This window comes from Pinus tabuliformis, chromosome 1_2 (genome assembly GCF_031772625.1).
Source record: "Pinus tabuliformis cultivar Carrire ecotype Pingquan chromosome 1_2, CPIR1, whole genome shotgun sequence".
NCBI lineage: Eukaryota > Viridiplantae > Streptophyta > Pinopsida > Pinales > Pinaceae > Pinus > Pinus tabuliformis.
Window position 1 is genome coordinate 107,977,019 of NC_142298.1, and position 20,344 is coordinate 107,997,362.

The following is a 20,344-nucleotide window of genomic DNA, read 5'->3' on the forward strand; positions in this document are numbered from 1 at the left end:
AATCAGATGACAAAGGTAAACTTGATAAGAATGAAAAACTAAAACCCCTAGCTAAACAAATTCCCCCCACCCATCACACTGATTATGTACATTAAATTCTCTGTCAGTTACAGTTTGATGGTTCAGTAAATAAATCAGGGGTAGGGGCAGGAATTTGGGTTCATAACTTAGAAAATGATCATTCTAAAGGCCATGCCTACAGGCTGAATTTTAAATGCACCAACAATATGGCAGAGTATGAAGCTCTTTTGCTAGGACTCAAAATTGTAAAAAGGTTAGGAGCAATTAGAGTTTCTGTTATAGGTGATTCATAATTAATTATTAATGAGATTAAAGGAAAGTATCTTACTAGAGATACTATATTAGGATAATATAGGGGAACAGTTATAGAGATTCTTAATACTTTTCTGGAAACTCAGCTTGTTGTAGTATATAGGAAGTGCAACTTACATGCTCACAGTCTGGCCATGTTTGCCAGTACCTATAAATTACCTTTCGAGCCTAACCACCAGTTCACTGTTGAAATTATGCATAGGCCAACTATCCCTGATAATGTAAAGAACTGGCAAGTTTTCGAAAATGATGAGAAAATTAATAACTTTCTAACTTTAGATAGCGAATTTTCTCATAGTCACATAGATATTGATGCTACTAAACAGATAGATGAAGTAGATGCTAACATTGTAGAAGACAGTTCCATTCAAATGCTTCATCCCACAACTTTCACCAAATAAGAAGTTCAAGACTTAAAACATATGGACCATGATGAGATAAATGAAGAGGAAATAGAGGTCCTAGATCTAAAAGACAATTACCTGCCTAAGGGATTAACTCCTCTCGAGGACCTTTTCAACTCCAATGACATTCCTAAGAAACCAAATATGGAACCACTAAAAGTAGACATTGAAGAATATAACTTAGGAACAGAAGGAAATCCTAGAATGGTAAAACTATCAAAGTCCTTACCTCCTGACCAAAAGTTAAAATATGTTGAACTCATGAGAGAATTCTAGGATGTCTTCGCCTAGAGTTATGAGGATTTGAAATCATATGATTCCTCAATAATTTAGCATACCATATCTTTGAAGGAAGACCAGAAACCATTCAAACATAAACTCAGAAGAATCAACCCTGTATTACTACCACTGATTGAGAAAGATATTAAACGTATGTATGAGGCAAGGATAATTGCACCTATAGGATTTTCAAAGTGGGTATCTAATTTAGTGCCTACTAGGAAGAACACTGGTGAAATTAGACTATGTGTAGACCTAAGAAATATAAACAAAGTTTCTTTAAAAGATAATTACCCTTTACCTAAGATGGATCACATTTTGCAAAGGGTAGTGGGAGCCTCTAGGACTTCACTTTTGGATGAATTTTTAGGGTATAACCAGATTCTAGTTCACCCTGATGATCAAGAAAAAACTTCCTTTACCACACCATGGGGTACATTTATGTATATTAAAATGCCTTTTGGACTTAAAAACACAGGAGCTACTTTTAAGAGAGCAATGGACATTACATTTGCTAAAGAGATTCATGATTTTCTTGTCATATATCTGGATGACTTAACTGTTTTTTCTAAGTCAGATAAAAAACATTTAGATCATCTCATACAAACGTTTCTCAAATGCAGGAAATATGGTATCTCTTTAAATCCTAAAAATTCTTTGTTTGGTCTTGAAGAAGGTAAGCTCTTAGGGCACATTATCTCAAAGGATGGCATTCAGATTGATCCTGCTAGAATAGAAGCAATTTTGTAAATACCTCATCCTAGAAGTATCCAAGAACTTCAAGCTTTCTTAGGAAAGATAAACCTTTTGAGAAGATTCATATTGAATTTGGCAGAATTAATTAGGTTTCTCAATAACATGTTAAGAAAGGATTCGAGTATAAAATGGATGATAGAAGCCAAACAAGCATTTAAAGAAATTAAAATGGCTTTGACTAGAACACCGGTCCTGACAAGTCCCCAATTTCATAGAGATTTCATAATTTTTTCTTTTACCTCAGAGCACACTATAACAGTTGTTTTACTACAAAAGGATGACCAAGGATGTGAGAAATCCATAGCCCTTTTTAGTAAAGCACTTAGAGATGCATGAGTGAAGTATGAAATCATGAAAAAATATGCATTTGCACTTGTTAAAGTAATTAAGGACTTTAGAGTTTACATATTGTATTCTCATGTGGTAGCCTATGTACCAACCGTTGTCGTCAAGGATATCCTAACTTAGGAAGGAATTGAGGGCAAAAGAGGGAAATGGATTGCTACCATTTTAGAGTATGATATTGAAATAAAACCTACTAAATTGATAAAAGGATAGGGATTCGATAAACTCATAGCAGAAACAAACTGCCAAGCCCTGGACATAAATGAATTGGACAACAAATATGAGATGGTGTCTCCACAGATCAGCCAAGCCTTCTCAGATTCCCCTTGCTATGCTGATATAATCTATGTGTTACAAAACCTGTAGGCTCCTCCAAGGTTGTCCATAACAAAAAGTAGATTTTTAAAGATGAAAGATTTAAAGTTTTTCATTTTAGATACTGCTCTTTTTTGGAAAAATCATGAAGGAATCTTATTGAGTTGTTTATTAAAGAATGAAGCTGACAAGACACTTCAAGATTTTCATGCAGGAGACTGTGGTGGACACCTCTACTGGAAATAGACTGCAAATAAGATCTTAATGGCTAGTTTCTATTGGCCAACCTTGTTTGCTGATGTGAAAAAATTTGTTACCTCTTGCCATAAATGTCAAATTTTTTACGGTAAGAGAAAACTATTACCTTTACCCCTGAAACCCATCTCTACTGAAAAACCATGCCAACAATGGGGTCTTAACTTCACTGGAGAAATCCACCCTCCCTCGTCTAGCCAACATAAATGGATCCTTACTGCCACTAATTATTTTACAAGTTGGATAGAGGCCATACCTTCTAGACAGGCCACAAATGCAGTAATCATAGGATTCCTAGGAGCCAACATATTATCCAGATTTGGCTGCCCCACAAAAATCATAACAGACAATGCTGCAGCTTTTAAATCAAAGAAAAATGATCAGTTTTTGTAATAAATACCATATTACCTTAGGAAATTACAAAACCTATTATCCACAAGGAAATGGACTAGCTAAATCCTCCAACAAAAGTCTTATCAACATTATCAAGAAACTGTTGGAAGAAAACAAAAAGACTTGGCATAAGAAACTGATAAATGCACTATGGGCAGACAGATTGACAACTAAAAAATCCATTGGCACTAGTCCTTATGAATTAGTCTATGTCATGGAGCCAGTATTCCCTTCATCATTGGGAGTTCCTATTATGAAACTACTTCAAGAAGCTCAAGTAGAACCCAATGATATCCAAAGGAGGATTAATCAGACCATAAATTTGTAGCAGACTAGAGAGGAAGTGTATCAGAGATCCCAAATATGGCAGGAAAAGCTCAAGAAGATATTTGATAGAAGAACTAAAGCAGAAGATTTCCACCCTGGAGACAAAGTGTTGAGATGGGATTCTAGAAGAGAGGACAAGGGGAAACATGGGAAGTTTGACTTCCTATGGAAAGGTCCATACATTATCCAGGCTCTATAAGGAAACAATACATATTATTTGAAGAACTTGGATGGTACATCATCAGAAGAAGGACCAGACAATGGTCGAATGATAAAACATTACTTTGATCCTACCTATTAAGTTTACCACAATGATTAACTTGTACATACTATATCCTTTTTAATGTCACAGTTTTGATTAGACAATGACTTTTGGAGTTGAAGTCCGAAGAGAAGGCCCTAAGCCTCAGAAGTATCATTATCATACATATAATAAAGCAACAGGGAAAAGAAGATTGCAGAAGAAAGTCAAGTTCATTCAGAGGCTATCTGATCTACTGTTCTTGACTTTTCACCAAGAAAATCCATCCCCAAGTGGAGCCAGTGTTAGGCCCCTATACCAATAGGTGTCATATGTCATGATTGACTTGATGAGCTCTATAATATGTTCATACATTTTCTTGTTGCAAAGGTTTTCCATATTTTCAAAAAATCAAAAAATTTAAAAAATGTAAAGAGGGTATACCCTAAAGGAAAAATCAAAGGGTAAAAAGAATAAGGATGGTCAAAAAAATGAAAGAAAATGAACCCCAAAGAAAAAGGACTAGGAAAGAGCACAAGTCTAAATGCCACTACTTTTTCATTTTGTGTAATAAACAAATAGTGTGCAGTTTGTTACTTATGTCACAATTCATGAATATTCAAACTTCTTAAACTTGGCTCATTCATCTTTCAATTTCATGTTGTAGAAATAGAGAATAAATATCTAACCAAACAGTGTAATATTGGAAGATAAGAAGATAGGTAGAGTAAATAAAAAGGAGCTCAACAGTTTAATCTGAGCCCTTGGATGGAATAAGTGTAGACCTAGATAGAAATCATTATGTAAAAAAAATGAAGCTGAAGAGGGTTTTTCAGTTTAAGTGCACCCTAATAAAGAAGAAAAAATGCTAGGTTAAGGTAGGTAGGGTAGGTAGATGATGTTGCAAAATCATGTGCGATGAATAATGTCTCTAAATGTGTTAATCTTTCATTTTTCATCATAAGGCAAAGACATACACTACATTGAATACATCACAAGCGAAGAAAAGTCACAATGATTAACTCCCCTTCTCACTTTCCCTAATCATTCACTAATTTCCCCTAAGAAATAAGGTATTTGCTAAATTGAAGGGGTTCAGAGCATTTCTCTGACTTTTGGAGCGACTGGACCCTCGGCCCAATAATTTCAAAAGCCTAAGTACTTAAAACCATCATTCATTCACTTTCATAAGTATTTTCCTAAGTAAAATCCTATTTTAATTAGGAAAATACACAATATTACATAAAACCCTTTTTTTCCACTTAAGCCTAAGGTAAATGTACACTCTTATGTTTTACTTAGCGCTTTTTATCACATTGTTTCATATTAGTTAATAACTTATATTATATAACTCCCGAAAAAAGGTCACCCTTCCCCGTATTATTAAATATATATAGAAATCCCTGAAATGTGATATATCTCGCCCTTGGTTAAATATAACCATAATCAATGTTAAAATCAGAGTAATGCGTTAATCATTGACTCATTAAGAAACTAAATATTCCGTTGCATTAGCAAGGAATTAATTAACCCCCATGGTTAATTAAGAACTCGTCGACCTATCATATCTACCCTGATACAATTAATTAACTATTAATTATATTGGGCCTGCCACAGTTAAATCCCTGTCGTGTCACGTCACCCTTCCACTATTCGATCCCGCCTCCATCATCCAATGGTCACTATTCATATAGCACGACCCTTGGTGACCACGCATTAACATGTGATCACCAAGTGGTTTTCACACCATACCCCCACCACGCATCAAGCAATCCATAGAATCGCTAGCTCCTGGTTGAATACCACTCGACTCCAAAAGTAGTGCGATACCACACCACTTATCGCCCTCCTCATATCACAAAACATCTTTTCCCTCTTACATCATTCCCCCAATAACCAAAAAACGCCACCAACCTTGACTTTGTTAATAAAGCAAAACAAATGTCATTTTCATTATTCTGTACAGCAACCCATGCTCCCATGCTAAGCAACGTCCAAGTCAACTGTTAAAGCTTTCCAACCACCACCTTGTCAGAAAATTTGCAGCGACGCAACCCAGAACCTGTTATCCAACCTGCCATTACACTGTTCACTTCCCCAATATATGTATTTATCAAATTTTCACCGAAACCCTGCAAGTTTTGGTTTTACAGTGAAAATTCCACAAGAAAGGGCCAGATTGAGTACAAGTTTAAACTTTGATTCACTATATAGGTTCCCAAACCTGTTGTTTTTCCTATTTTTCACAGAAAACCCAAATTCGAGTTTTGAATGCATAAGAGCCAGAAATGGAAACCCCTGTTGTTTTGAATGTCGCGCCTCTCAATGCCCCTCATAAGGACCTAGACTATCTGCCTCTTGTAGATAAAGACTTCCAAATAAAGGACCTATCCACTAACCAGAATCATCTCAGGGTCTTTTTCCAATCCAGAGACAACTACCTAAATGGCTCAGACATCCTAGGATTGTGGGAATCTAACCTTCCCAGGTATTTTATTCCCTCAGTCCACGTTTTCCCACATATAATTCATCAATTCTATGCCAATTATGATTCAAACCTAAGAGGTGTTATGTCCCGAAGTCAAACAGTTCTTTTCCTCGTAACAGCTACATCAATTAATGAAATTTTGCAATTTCCCCCAGGTCAAGCCCTAACTACCCTTTCTATGGGATATTTACTTGAGAAATCCAATAAAATACCCCAATAAGAACTCATTTGCATCTGCCAGACCTTCATGTCAGAAAACATCAGCCCAAAGGTACCCCTCCTTATGTACAGACCTTTTTCACAGATATGGGTAGAATTATAGTCGATATGATATCTTTAGTTATGGGATTTAACACTAGCGAATAGGTTGATGAGATAAACCTAGTGTTGTTGTCAATTTTTACTCTTGGACAACCACCTGTTGTTATGTACGACTATGCATCCTATATTTCCAATAAGATTCAGGATCAATTCCTAAGACTGGACGAGGAAGGAGTCTTCAAATATACCACTTTCATCTATCACCTTATGTTGTATTATCAGTCAGAGAACTTCCCTTTCCTTATTAGGAAGCTTGACACCAAAAGAAATCCCAGGTCTATCTTATTTTGGAGTCCCATTTTCCATAAGTCCCTTGAGACCCCTTACACCTACAATGAGTTCATAGATCTATTTTTCCATCCAACAACCACTTTGTTCATAGCAGTTTCCCCTCCTTAGATCAATGGTGATATGAAGAAAATCTTCTAGCTCTCCAAGCAGTAGAAGATAGGTGATTGGTACCTATATAAGAACCATATAGAAATCAGGATCTATGGGTGTGAGCTCTGCCCCTTTAAGCTACCAAAGTATGTTCCAATGAGACTCTTTGCATTGGAGTATTTCAGGCAAATGATAAATGCAAACCTAGTCCATTTTTATAATGCCAAAAAGAAAGCTTAGCTTAGAATTAATAATCGGCTAGTCCCTTTTGTCTACAACACTAAGGGAGCATGGAAAGAAGTTGAAATAATTTTACAAGATCATATTAAATGACAAAAGACTTTTGGGTGGGTACCATACGACCCTAACAACTTTATATGTGATAGAAGAATGAAGAATAGGTTGTCACCATACATTCACCATAGGATCCCAGAGATTGAACAGTTTGAAAATATGGATGAATCAATAGAAGGGACCTTAGTATAAAATGAGAGTGAGAAGGTCAATATTGAGAATTTTATGAAATATTTTGAGAAAATACTTGACCTGGATTCTTTTGGGCAAGAACAAAGATCAGGAATTGGTGCATCTACTACTGGAATCTCTCAACAAACTTCACAGGAAATCAGCACACTCGCTACAGTCTCATCAAAAGGGAAAGAGTTAGAAACCAGTATTCAAGTCATAGAACAGCCTACAATGTCTAAGAAAACTGGAACTTCCAAATAACAGGTCCAAATTCCAACTTCTCCAACTCAAACCAATGTAGAAGAAACTCCCAACTTGTAGACTCGTATGGATGAAGAAAGGAACAAAAAGAGAGACGGGGAAGTAGATACCCCTGCGAGTGGACCCTTAAATCAGCCTGGTACAAAAAAGTAAAGGTTAAATCCACTTTCAGAGGAGGAATTTTTGGAAGAAACTACAGATAGTCAGAGGAGAGAAGGAGTAGATAGCCAACACACTTTTCTAGTGGGAGGAACATCCACTAGCTCATAGAGACAGGAGCTAGAAAGGCAGAAAAGTGCAGAGGTATCATCTTTTAGGCCACCAATGAAAGATGCCTTAGATATGAAGAAATCATTTACATAAATAAAGGCCAGAAATGATCCACTGAGGCTTCAAATTTACAATCAATATTTGAAAATGGCTCCCACAAATCAACAGAGATTAATGTCAGCCTATGACATTAAGGGAGGAAAAATGATAATGAGCTACGTCAAGCCTAAAGTGAAACAACCTCAAACAACAGCAGACTATTTGAGAACAAATTTCGAGGTCATGGCAAAGGATATTCATCCTATGGATCAGACTGAATTGCATAAACAAATAGGAGAAATGATCTATTCAACCTTGACTATTAAGGCAATGATGGCCCATAGGTTACAAAATTCTTTGGATAACACAATGGCCCAACTACACTTGGAGAAGGTCTACTCCCAGGCTAAAGAAGACAGAATAAAGTCTTTAGAAGAAATTATTATAGGATTGGGACATGATCCCAAAGATGTGAAGGGTGTAGAAGCATTGATCAAAAAGAAATATGAAGATATTGCTGCCTTGAGGAAGCAGCAAAAGCTGCCTCCTTCAAGGCATCCACAGACTGCTGAGATTGTAAAGCAGAAATCTAAAGAAGAGTTGATGGATTTACTTTTAAAACAGAATGAGAGAATGAATGAGACTGAACAAGAACTAGAAAAGGCACTGAAAGACAAGCAGGGAGAGTCGACCTCTCAGCCTCCTGATGTAATACCAGTAGTGTCAACAACAGTCCCATCTACACTTGGGACAACATTAGCACCAAACATTTCACCAGTCACAATAGAGGTGATCACAGACACAACAATAGCAGGAACAACAGGAATAACAGGGACAGTACAGGGCAACAATGCCAATTTTAACACAGATGAATTAATAAAGTCAATGGAAGACATAAGACTACAAGTTTCAAAGCTAAACAAGGTAGAAGAAGAGTTTGCTAAGCTGGAAAGAAGCTATGATCTCTCAAAGATAAATGTTGCAGAAAAAACAAGAGAGATTAAAAAATTAGAAAATAAAGTGAAATCATTAGAAAATGATCTCACTTTTGACAAACCTCTGGCAAAAATCAAGAAAATTCTTTGGGCCAACATCACTCAATCCATAAATGATGTTTGGCCATCCATCCAAGTAATTTTCGAGCAGATTGATCTAGTGAAGAAAACCCTGGGAGAAATTCGAAGGACAAAAGCAAAACTATGAAAAATGCTTGAGGAAGCCAACAGGCTGATATATTTTTTGAACACCAGGAATAAGGAACAGTAGGAAGAGTTTGGCATTACAGATAGAATAGAAACCATTTTGGAAATCAAAAGGGTATTAACTAAGAAAATTTTTATGCAGACTTTAGAAAGAAGATGTCATGACATGTAGGCAGAGATTAATGTTTTTATGGAGAAATTTACTACTTTGCAGAGTAAAGGGCTACCCAATCCTTTAGTGATTAATGATAGCTTAATGAGGCACAAATATTATGCAGATACATTGAATCAATATGCAGGCAATCAAGCGATTTCATCAACAAGTGTATAAGGAATAAAAGCACTCCCTACAGGCCGAGTTCTCTATGACAGTGTAGAGAACTTATTCTATGTCGAGCATGAACTGAAGCATTTGTTCCCAATTTGGTCTACATTCTTCAGGTACATAGAAATAGGTGAAACCCTCAAAAAGCTTCAGAAAACCAGAATACCACAGCCAAAATGGTGGGAAGAAATGCTTGAAATTTTGTAATTTATCTTGGGTAAAAAGTAAATTTTGATTTTTACTGTAGCAATAAGGGTAAAGAAGATGAAAAGAGATCAACAGATAAAGAGTATTAGATGCAGGTAAAGTGTATCGGTAGGAAGATCAAAACAAAGCAGCCAGCACATCATTACACCAAGGACAATAAGAGGTGAAATCATAGGGCCTAACTCCAACGCATTGTCAAGAATAGGGACATCAAACCATTCGGTTTCCTTATCTATCATCTACGAGGTCTTCTAGCCGTATTTTCTTGAAAGATATGATTAGTCATCCTAGTTTATATCTCACTTTTTTATGAGATATTTCATTGTAATTCTTTTTTGTATAAATACACCCCTATTCAGAGTATTGAGGGTGGATTCTTTGACATTGATATAAAACTGATATTTTGGAATAAAAAGGGCTGTTGGATAGCTTTTCCATGGCTAGCTGGATGAAGGGTTGATCTAAGGACTTTTTATAGGATTCATGTGTTGGACATCAAACAAATAAGTATCTTATATCTCATGTATTAATGTTTTCTGGTTTGTTATATTCATTATGTTTCATATCTTAATATTAAACGAAAAAGAATATTTCAGAAAGTGCTTAAGTGCAGTCTGCCTTCAATCATTTTTGTTCTCAACATTTTCTTCTAAACTAGCATAAACAGTGAATTCTTAATTGCTCTTGTTTCCTAGTTTATTTATTTTAATTATTTTGTAAAGAATTCTTAATTGCTCTTTATTGCTGATTAGTCATGTTCTTTTCTCTTAAAATATGTTGAAGGATTCTTAATTGCCCTTCATCCCTTTTAAGTCCATCCCATCTTTCCAAGTCTCTATTTTCTCCCTGTTTAGCTATATTTCCCTCTGAAGCCACCCTTTGTTGAGAAACCAAATCCAGTTGAGCCATTTTCTTTTGACTCCATTAGCCCAATGGAATAAACTATTCAGTTCTACCCCTATGCTATTGAATTTCACCACCAAATCCATTCAAATCTCAAAGCTTTCATACCTAGCCTAAAACCTTATAACACAAAGCTACGTCTAAAAGAGAGAGCCCTCTCTAGGTATAAATTTGCTATATTATGTACCCAAAAGTTGGTTTGTGGTTACCTCAGACCCCTTTCCTCTTCTTACAACTTCTAGGAAAATCTGACTGATAAGAGACCGAAAGATTTTGCATGGTATTCGACATCAACTCATATATTCACACCACGTAAACTATATTGTAGTACCTTGAGGGTCATTATCATTATCGGTGATTCCTCTTGTGCCTGTTAACAGCTTACATCATTGGCTAGTAATCAGGTGATGTCTTTCCATGTTCCACTCCAAAACATCTTTTCACATGGATCGACTTGTACATTGGGCACAGATTGAATGAGTTTGAAGACCTCGGGTCTAGTTTCATCCATCTCGGCTGCGATATATTCAGGAAAATAAAGACATCAAATGTACTCCATAGATGTACAAATGATCATCCAAGCTAAGGGATGATTGCTATAAAAGAATCACTAGTCTGCAACAACAGACGATTGTCTATCCTATGTACATGAAAATGAATTTATAAAGCCGAGGATGGGAATGCCTGCCTCGGCTATATCATGAAAATAATATGAAGATAATGTATTGTATTGTATTGTATTGTATTACAGGTCACCTTCTAGTTCAAAAACCTCAGATCCTTATGATGAAGAATTTCACTCGACATCAGAAGATTTACGACCTCATGCTTTAGGAGGCAACTCTTGTAGACATATTTGGGCACTACAACCCCAATCACATATGTCTTTAAACCAAGGGCTTTTAAACCCCTAAAAGTGTTTTTCGATACCCTAAAGGATCAAGGTCAACTGATTACATCATTTCCCAGAAGTTGCACCTGAAAAACTACTCAGAACTAGCCAAAACTGACACATATAGACTACTCCTTGGTCAAGGTGCGATGCATCTCACCTATTACACACAGGGGGTGCGATGCATACTAAAAATTCCTTCTGTAGGGTGCGATGGACGAGAATAGACAAATGGTAGAGATAGTTTGCTAAGTGGAAACCCAAAGAATCTTCTAGAAACTTCTCCTACGACACTTGCCTCTCTAAATTCACCCACAGATGAGTAAGAGATCATGAAATCTCCAAGTGGAACCAAAAACTATCAGTGAAATGGCACTAATAAAAAACCAAAAAGCTGAATCACCCCCTACAAATATCTATATATGGATCCGTCATGACAAAGATCTGGAGGCTAGAATTTTGTAATTTGTAAGGAAGTGATGTTGGTTTCTCTTTGAGACATTGTATTTTTGGGTGATCCTTCTTTTCATGAGGTGAAGAGGGCTTTAATGCTGGGAGGATGATGTTGGATTAGGTAGCTGGGTTGTAATACCCTCTTCTACTTCTACTATCAATAAATTCATTTGAGTTTCCCTCCATATACTTATGTATTTGTGAATGCAATTGTGTGGTTAATGTACCTTTGATTCTTCATTGTTTACAGTATTATAGATCTCTATGCTTTGATGGTGTTTTGTTGCTTTTCCTTGACAGGTGTTCTTTAAAGTGGGACAAGTGAGAAAGGAGTGGCAAGCTCTATCAAAGGAGGGAGGAAACAAGCAAGGAGTCAAGTGAAAGATTAAGGTTGGTGCTCTCTGCTTCTCTCTCTTATCTATCATACATAAAGGAAAACACAAGTTACTTTGAATTGTTTGTTTCTAAGATAGCTACCCGTCTTAGTGGGACTAGCAAATCAAATACACAATAGTTTTCCCAGAAAAAAAATGGTGACTCCACTAGGGAGCAAATAGTTTGTTTTTTTGTTACTGTTGTTTGATTTATAAACTACAGGCAGAGTGTGAAGTTAAGCCAGCTAGCCTTCAAACTGCTTTTGCTATGCAACTGCAAAGTAGATCAACGCTGCTTCAGTCAATCTCTGGGTTGGTTTATCAACTGAACATATGACTTGAAAACATCCTAAGTTCCCTTGTGGTAGCTCAATAACCTCATAATATCACACCCCTATACTTTGTGTTTACTGTCCATCATAGCTCGGCCTAAACCACTAAACTTAGCTGCAAATTTTGAGCAAAAAACCAAGCTTAGCTTCGTTCCCTGGTCCATCGCACTGTCTCTCATTTGTAGTCTGGATGCATCGCACCTCCTGTGTGCTACAGGTGAGATGCATCCCTGTTTCCATTAAGGATAGGTGCGATGATTGAATGAGACTGCTTCCGTCTATGGAATTTGGTTTTCTCTACATTGTTTTCAGCTCTATTCAATAGTTTCGTTGCTTATGATTAGTATATCATTGTTGAAGCCTTCTTCCTTTACATTATTCAGCCTCCATTGATAAGGAATTGTGAATGTTTTTAATGTATTTTTCATCATTTATAGTCCTCCTTTGCAAAAAGTAGCTTAATTGAACTATCATCTTTTAATTCAAAAGTGTTGTAACTATCGTTTTGAGTCAAGAAGAAGAGTGTCGTAAAGGCTTCCTCTTCTAGATAGTCGATTGCACTTTTTCCATTGTATTTGATTTGAATTGTCAATATTTGAAGTGTTGAAAGCAGTTTTCCATTGAAAATCGAAAGTGTCATTTTAGTCTTCCTTTCATTTTGAAAAGAAATTGTTGAAGCGTCGCTTTGAAGAAAATAGTTCAGATCTGTACTTAGTTTTCCTTTTTTCAGTTCTCACATTAAGGAAGCAGAAAAAAAAATATATGCATGTGCATTTGCATTTAGACTGCATGAAGAAAATGACTTAAGAAAAGTGCATTTAGTGTGTGCTCTTTGCTCTCTGTTGAAAGAATCATACTTTTTTTTCCTTAGTTCCTAGGATTTTCATTGCTAAAAGAAAAGAAACAACTGTTTATCATCTTAGATTGCATATGTAGGAATTTTACATCTACATCATGCGGTGAACCTTGAAAGACAAACTTCTAACAAAAATCAACTCTAAAATAAACCTCAATGAACATAAAAATGCTTTGGAGCCTAACGCACAACATCTAGAAGTCTAGGCTAGAGACGTATTCTGGAATCGTAAAACCTAGTAACTATCGTTTTCATCAAAGGTTGGGTGATTCCTCCTCTTTGATACGATAAGTGCCACTGCGGACTTGTGCTCCCTATGCCTATAATTACAGTTCTTGATTTATTTGTTGCTTTGAGACATGAAATTAACTGTAAACAATAATATGTCAAACCCATGCAATTGCTTCTTGGCCTCACATTGAGTAATTAATTGCAAGTTTTAATTTTTAAAAGCCCTCAATGAATTACCTCCTCTCCTTCTACTCTTGAGATAAATTCATCGTGGCTGAACCATTGTGTTCACCTCACAATTCCCCTTCATTGATTGTTACCGGAGGGTCTTCACAAGGAGTTCATCATGAACTTTCACAATTAGTTAAAGCTCAAGGTTGTCAACTTGGAATTGCCCCAAGCATCCAACCCCTTTCTTCTCATCCGCAACCTTGAGACTCAATGTCATCTTAGGAGTCTGATCTAGAAACCCTTGAGAGTCCAGAGTGGTTTATTCTATACCCTATGAATCTACTTTTTGATATGTTTGTGTTATATCGTCAATATCCTTATAGTCCATATAATTGACATGGTGTTCCTTTGGAGTTACCTCCTCATCCATCTCAGATTCCTCCTTGCCAACTATTTCCACCTATCGCTTTAGAAGGTAAGATTCCAACCTCTCCTCAAGGTCTGCCAAAAGTCTCTGCTATGCACAACCCTAGTGCTGATAATGATTGTGAATACGACTTTCCCCCAGAAGGCTTTCCTTATGAAGAAAGAGTTCCATCTCGACCACCTCTTTAAAATAATTGACTTATGCTTCCACATGGTTATACCACCTTTGCTCAACTAGTTTCAGGAACTCCCAGTGCTTCTTAGTTATACCAAAATCCAATTTGGTCATCAAATGTTATGCCTACTTCTGGTATTTTTATATCTAGTGTGATCTCTCATATCCCTGTCCAAATTTTCATTACTGTAGTTCTGATTCAACCGACTATTCCAACAAAATTGTTACCTTCGTTTCAACCTTCCATTCTGGCACAACCAATAGTTTGGTTTTATACGTTTGTAAGTTCCTTGATTCCCCCATCAAGTGGACAAAATGTGCCACCACCACATTCACAACAACGGGGAGGGAATCCAAATATCCCTCTTGTTTCAAGTGGAACCCATGTGAGTGTATCACAAGCTCACATGGTTGGAATAAGTCAAATTGTTAGTGGCATTCATAATCCTGTTGAATCATATATTATAGATGGGGAAAGTAATATCCTGCATCAACAACCGTATTCAGCTCAGATACCCCTCCAACAATTTAATGTTCCATATGGTCCACAAGCACTGCAAATTCCACCTTATATTCTGCAAGTAGGTCCTCATGTACAACCTAGTAATAATCCCATTCCCGGTGCATATGGTCAAATCCCAATTGGAAATTATCAGTACCAACAAGGAATTCCTCAAGGAACTATTCAAAAACAACCTTTGCAACAGTAAATGTAGTTTGTACAACAACCCAATCAACCCTTGTATCAGGAAGGTAAACCATTGCAGTAGCAAGGTTAGTCCTTGCAGTAGAAAACCAAACCTTTATATCAATAAGGTCAAATTTTGCAGTCACAAGGCTAACCCCTACAACACTAGGGCCAACAGATTTATTACCAGGTCAGTAGTTGCAAAAAGAACCTTACAATCCATATGTAGCCCATAATTTTTATCAACCTTATGGTTATCCATGACCTATGGTAGGTCAATACCAATGCTACCCTAGACAGAATCCACCTTATGGTCACAACATCTCTGAGTGGGGGAAAAATCAAGCCCCTTGTGGTCAAAATCCCTTGTTTTCGGGGAAAACCCCTTACCAACAGGGTTGGAATCCACAAATTGAGCCTTATCAAATGCCTTACATGTCATTTAACCCACAATTTTCATTTCTAGTGAGGTTGGAACCCCCTGATATCTCCAGGATTACTAATGATCTGATGCTTCATTTTCCTTATTGGCCTCAAGTTCCCACTAAGATTCCTAGTGATTTCTTGAAATTTGAACGAAAAGCCAAAGAAGACACTCAGGCCCATATGATGACATCTCACTTATGGTCTTCTTCGAATTCTTATGTTGATGATTATATTCCTTTGTGCCTCTTTTATCGAATCTTGACAGATGTTTCCACAAAATGGTACATCATGTTACCTCGAGGTACCTATATAGGCTTCTATTCTTTGATTACTGCCTTTCTCAGTCACTTCTAGTCACCGTTTTGGAATGAAATTGGTAACCAATTTCTCACATCTTTGAAATAAGATATCGTGGCCCACATCTCTGATCACATCCATGAATGGAGGCATTAATGCCACCTCATCAAGTTTGAAATCCCTGATGAGGTGTTGATTGAATGGTTTACCAAATCATCCATAAACAAAATCGCTGCAGACATAGCAATGGGAGGTTGTGTCACTGAGGATCAAGCCATTTCCCATGCTAAGTATTTGGATTTGATTTATTCCGAATATAACATGCTATATGAAATCTTTCCTGATGCTCCAAGGCCATCTTCAGATCAATCATCTTCAAAGTCTCCATACCTAATGCTTGTTGATGGTATAATTGGATCAATATCTCAAACTTCAACTAAAGCTTCTTCACAGCAAAAAATTGTTTCAAATAGTGGTTCCAATCCTCCTTCAAAAAACCCATCCAGTCCTAGTCAAACCTCTAAGGTTAATGGCATCCAGTCTACTACGGTAGACAAAGCCTCCAAAGGTAAGAAGAAGGGTAAAGGTAAAGCAACATCTGATACCCTGAAACATGATGCTCCTAATCCATTTGTTGATGATGCTCCCAACGTAAGCCTAAGTATCCTTACCTCATCTTTAAGGAAGATCATTACACAAAGGATCGTCCTCGTCATGCAGAAGTTAGTCACTTATTAAAAGGTACCCCATTTGTACTGAAAGAACCATTTCAATCACAACAGGTGCAATTGGTAGAACAACCCCAATCTTATGCCTCCTCAGGTTCTTAGGTTCTCATTAGTGTTACAATGCCTATTTCTGTTACCACCAGGTCGAAAGATTATCAAACTCCTAAAAAGAAGATGGTGGAAAAGGAAGCCACTCATGCTCCTTCTACTTCCACTCCACCCACTTCTGGTCCTCTTCATATCAAAATAGCTAATAATGAATCCATCATTAGACCACCTCACAAAGGTGTGTTTCAGAAATCATCTTATAATGTGAACACTAGATTTGCTCAACATTACAGTATTGTTGAACATCTAGTTCAAGCGCCTTCAGTGATGTCTCCCTTGGAAGTTCTCCAAACTTGTCCAATTAAATAGAAATAATTTTTGTTTTCTATCGGGTTTATCGATCATGTCAATTCAATTTTGATCACTTTCGATCATGAAAATGATGTACCCCGTCTTCCCCATCAAATTGAATTTTTTATTCAAGCCATTATAAAAGGAAAGACGATTCATTGGATTTTGATTGATGAGGGTGCTCCCATATGGATCATGTTTATTTCATGTTGGAAATACATTGGCTCTCCACCTCTTAGCTAGTGCGTGAACATGTTAGACGCCTTTGATGGAAGAGGCTCCCGTCCTTATGGTATTCTCACAAGTGTTCCCATTACCTTGGAAGGGAAAACTATCGAATTAGAAGTAAAGGCTGTAGATGAAAATATGAATTACAACCTTCTACTTCAGTGAATCTGGACTCACTGCATGTTTTGTGTGGTTTCCTCTTTATTTCAGGTACTATGTTCTCCTCATGAAGGGAAAATTGTCACCACCAATCAATTGTCCTTTTTCTCTTCCAATGATTTGAATGGCAATGTCCCATATGTGGGAAATACCAATATTTCATATGAGAGCATGGGGGCATGTCTTTTCAAAGATTCTGCTTTAATGGGAACTTTTTCTCGCCCGCCTCCATATCTCACATTGATCAACATGATCTCTACCTCAAATGATCCATGGATCATCCCTACTTAAGATCATGTTAAATATTTCAGTGATGTTCTGCCGCTAAGTCCTTTACAAAAGGCTTATCAAGAAATTTTCTTAGCTTCAGTGGCTGCTTCTAAAAGTCATACTATTCTTACTATGCACCTAAACACGTATTTGAAATATCCTTAGCTTAGTTCTTGGGATTCTCTAGATCCCTTGAATGATATATTCCTCACCGTCGAGAGTATTGTTGAGGTTATGTCTCTTAATGAAACTCCTTGGAATGATGCCCATCATCGTTCCTCATTTCTTCCAAGTCTAAGTGAGATTCCTTCGTGTCATGAGACTTTTGTTTCTCATAACACGATGCATCCACTTCAAATAGTTGTTTTGGTTCACAAAGTTTTGTTCGAAGGTAATATGCGAAATATTACTACTACCTTTCCTATTGACATTTTAGTTCAACCTGAAATTGTCAAAATATTTCAACTCGGGGCATATTTTCCTCATCGTGAGATTAAGATTTTATTGCCTCCTTTTATGATATTTTATCACCAAGTCTTTACTCTTCACCCATGATCGCAATGGAGTATTTTTCCTATGACTTGTAACCCTATTCGCCCAGGCGGCATGGCGGCATGGTCATTTATGTGTGTTATTCCATTATTTGGTCGAGTCAATGCTTACACATCATGCTAATGGTGAAACTTCAGCCAAGTCTAAAAATGGACTCCATGTGAAGTTTTTACGCGTGGTCGTCTATGTAATTACATTTTTGTACATTAGTGTGTGAATTCATTACTATGCATTTTGATTTTTTGGTGTGACTTTTTTCTTTGCAAACATGTTCTCGTTCCTTACCTCGTGTTCCACTTGGTTTTTATATGTCATCGAAAAATTATGTTGGTTTTGTTGATGGTGCTTGTCGCAGCACACAGAATTTATCCTCCGCAGCTTGGGCACTCTTTGCCCCTGATGGTGAGTTTATCAATTTTCAAGTTATTTTCCTAGGACAAACAACTAATAACATTGTGGAGTACAGTGTAGTTATTGAACTGTTACCAAAACTAGTTTCTCTCGGAATGAGAAATTTAGTTGTTAAGTTAGATTCACAACTCGTTGTGCTACAATTGAATGGTTTTTATTCACTAATAAATCCACAAATTTTGTGCATGTATCTACGTGTTCGATAACAGGAAAGAAAATTTGATCATATCACATATCAACACATTCCACAAAATTTGAATACACTAACAGATGCTATATAAAATTATGTTTTAGATAGAAATTTGTGTCACTTATAAAAACCGAACTCATCATCATCATATATTAACACATAAGTAGACAATAGAAATATGTATATATATGTATATTTAGATATATATATATATATATATATATATATATATATATATATATATATATATATATCGAGTCTGTCAGAGTTTGTTACATCAAAATCTCAAAAAATAGTGTTCTGAGACACATGGCTTTCAAAGCCTACAATAATGCAGATAAACACGACTAGTAAAAGGCTATTCACCCACATGATTCTGATGATAGCATGAGACTACTCTGATCACTTGACCTAACAACCGACGTAGTCTCGCAGACACTCCTACTGTATGCCTCTGGTATCGTACTGACACATCATCTATAGTTGCATACTTTGGATTCCCTTGAGTAACCACTTCCAGGTTACAATCCATCTCTACTATAGGACATGCTTGTTTGTTCGATGGAGCATCTTCTTCTATATGATGTGTTACTCACTGGGCTATCAGCGACATGTCGGGAGACCTATCTTGTCCCACATCTGCAAAATTATCACAAGTCAACTATCAGATACACTTCAAACAAAAAAAATCATAAAAATTCAAAAATTCAAAAAAACAAGCTTTACCTACATCGGTCCACTATGTACCCGATGGTACAGGAAGATTTGGATCTCCTTTGAACTTTGTGTTAACATAGGCATACTCATCGACGATGATCCATTGTTTCCTTGGCCAACCAAAGATTGGCTGGTCGAAATGCATCCCTTGTTCTACTCCCCCTCAAGGCATGATCTCACTCCATCTGAGTAAGCTTAGATCTTATGGAGTGAGATCGTCCACCTCTACCCACTGGCATCGAAATATGGAAATGCACTCCAAAAAGAAGGTGACCAAAATCAATCTAGACCTGAACTGCTTCAAGTTTCCTAACTTGCGTTTGGATAGTTGTCTCTTCATGTTAACTAGCAGTCCTTCGCACCAGTTGAACATTGTTGGAGCATGCAAATCCACTGCATATTGGAATTGTGATTTCATTCGTCATGCAATGCCTGTACCCCAAATATATGAGCCATGGTGTGTGGAATTGTCCTCAAGGAAAGGTTTTTTGATGGTTCTTATCTTCACCTTCCCACTTCTAGTTATGTTTGCACCCGGGAAATGCCTTCTAATCAAGGTGTTGGTGGTCTCTCCTCCAGTACAAGCTCCAAAGAGTTGAACCCTCTCCAATCTTCTGGATAATCCAATGATTAAGTAGATGTCAGCTACTTCTAAATGCAATTCTTGATGTCCGATGATGAAGATCTCATGATCAACATCCCATAGCCCATTGAGATATCCAAAAACTCATTTTTCAGCTCTAAGTCTCGGGGTTCGGAAGAACTTGAGTAACCCACAGTCCATCAAAGAATTGACACACTCAACACTTTGGGAAAATTGGTGATATTCTGCCCCATGATATCTTTCTTTCCATTC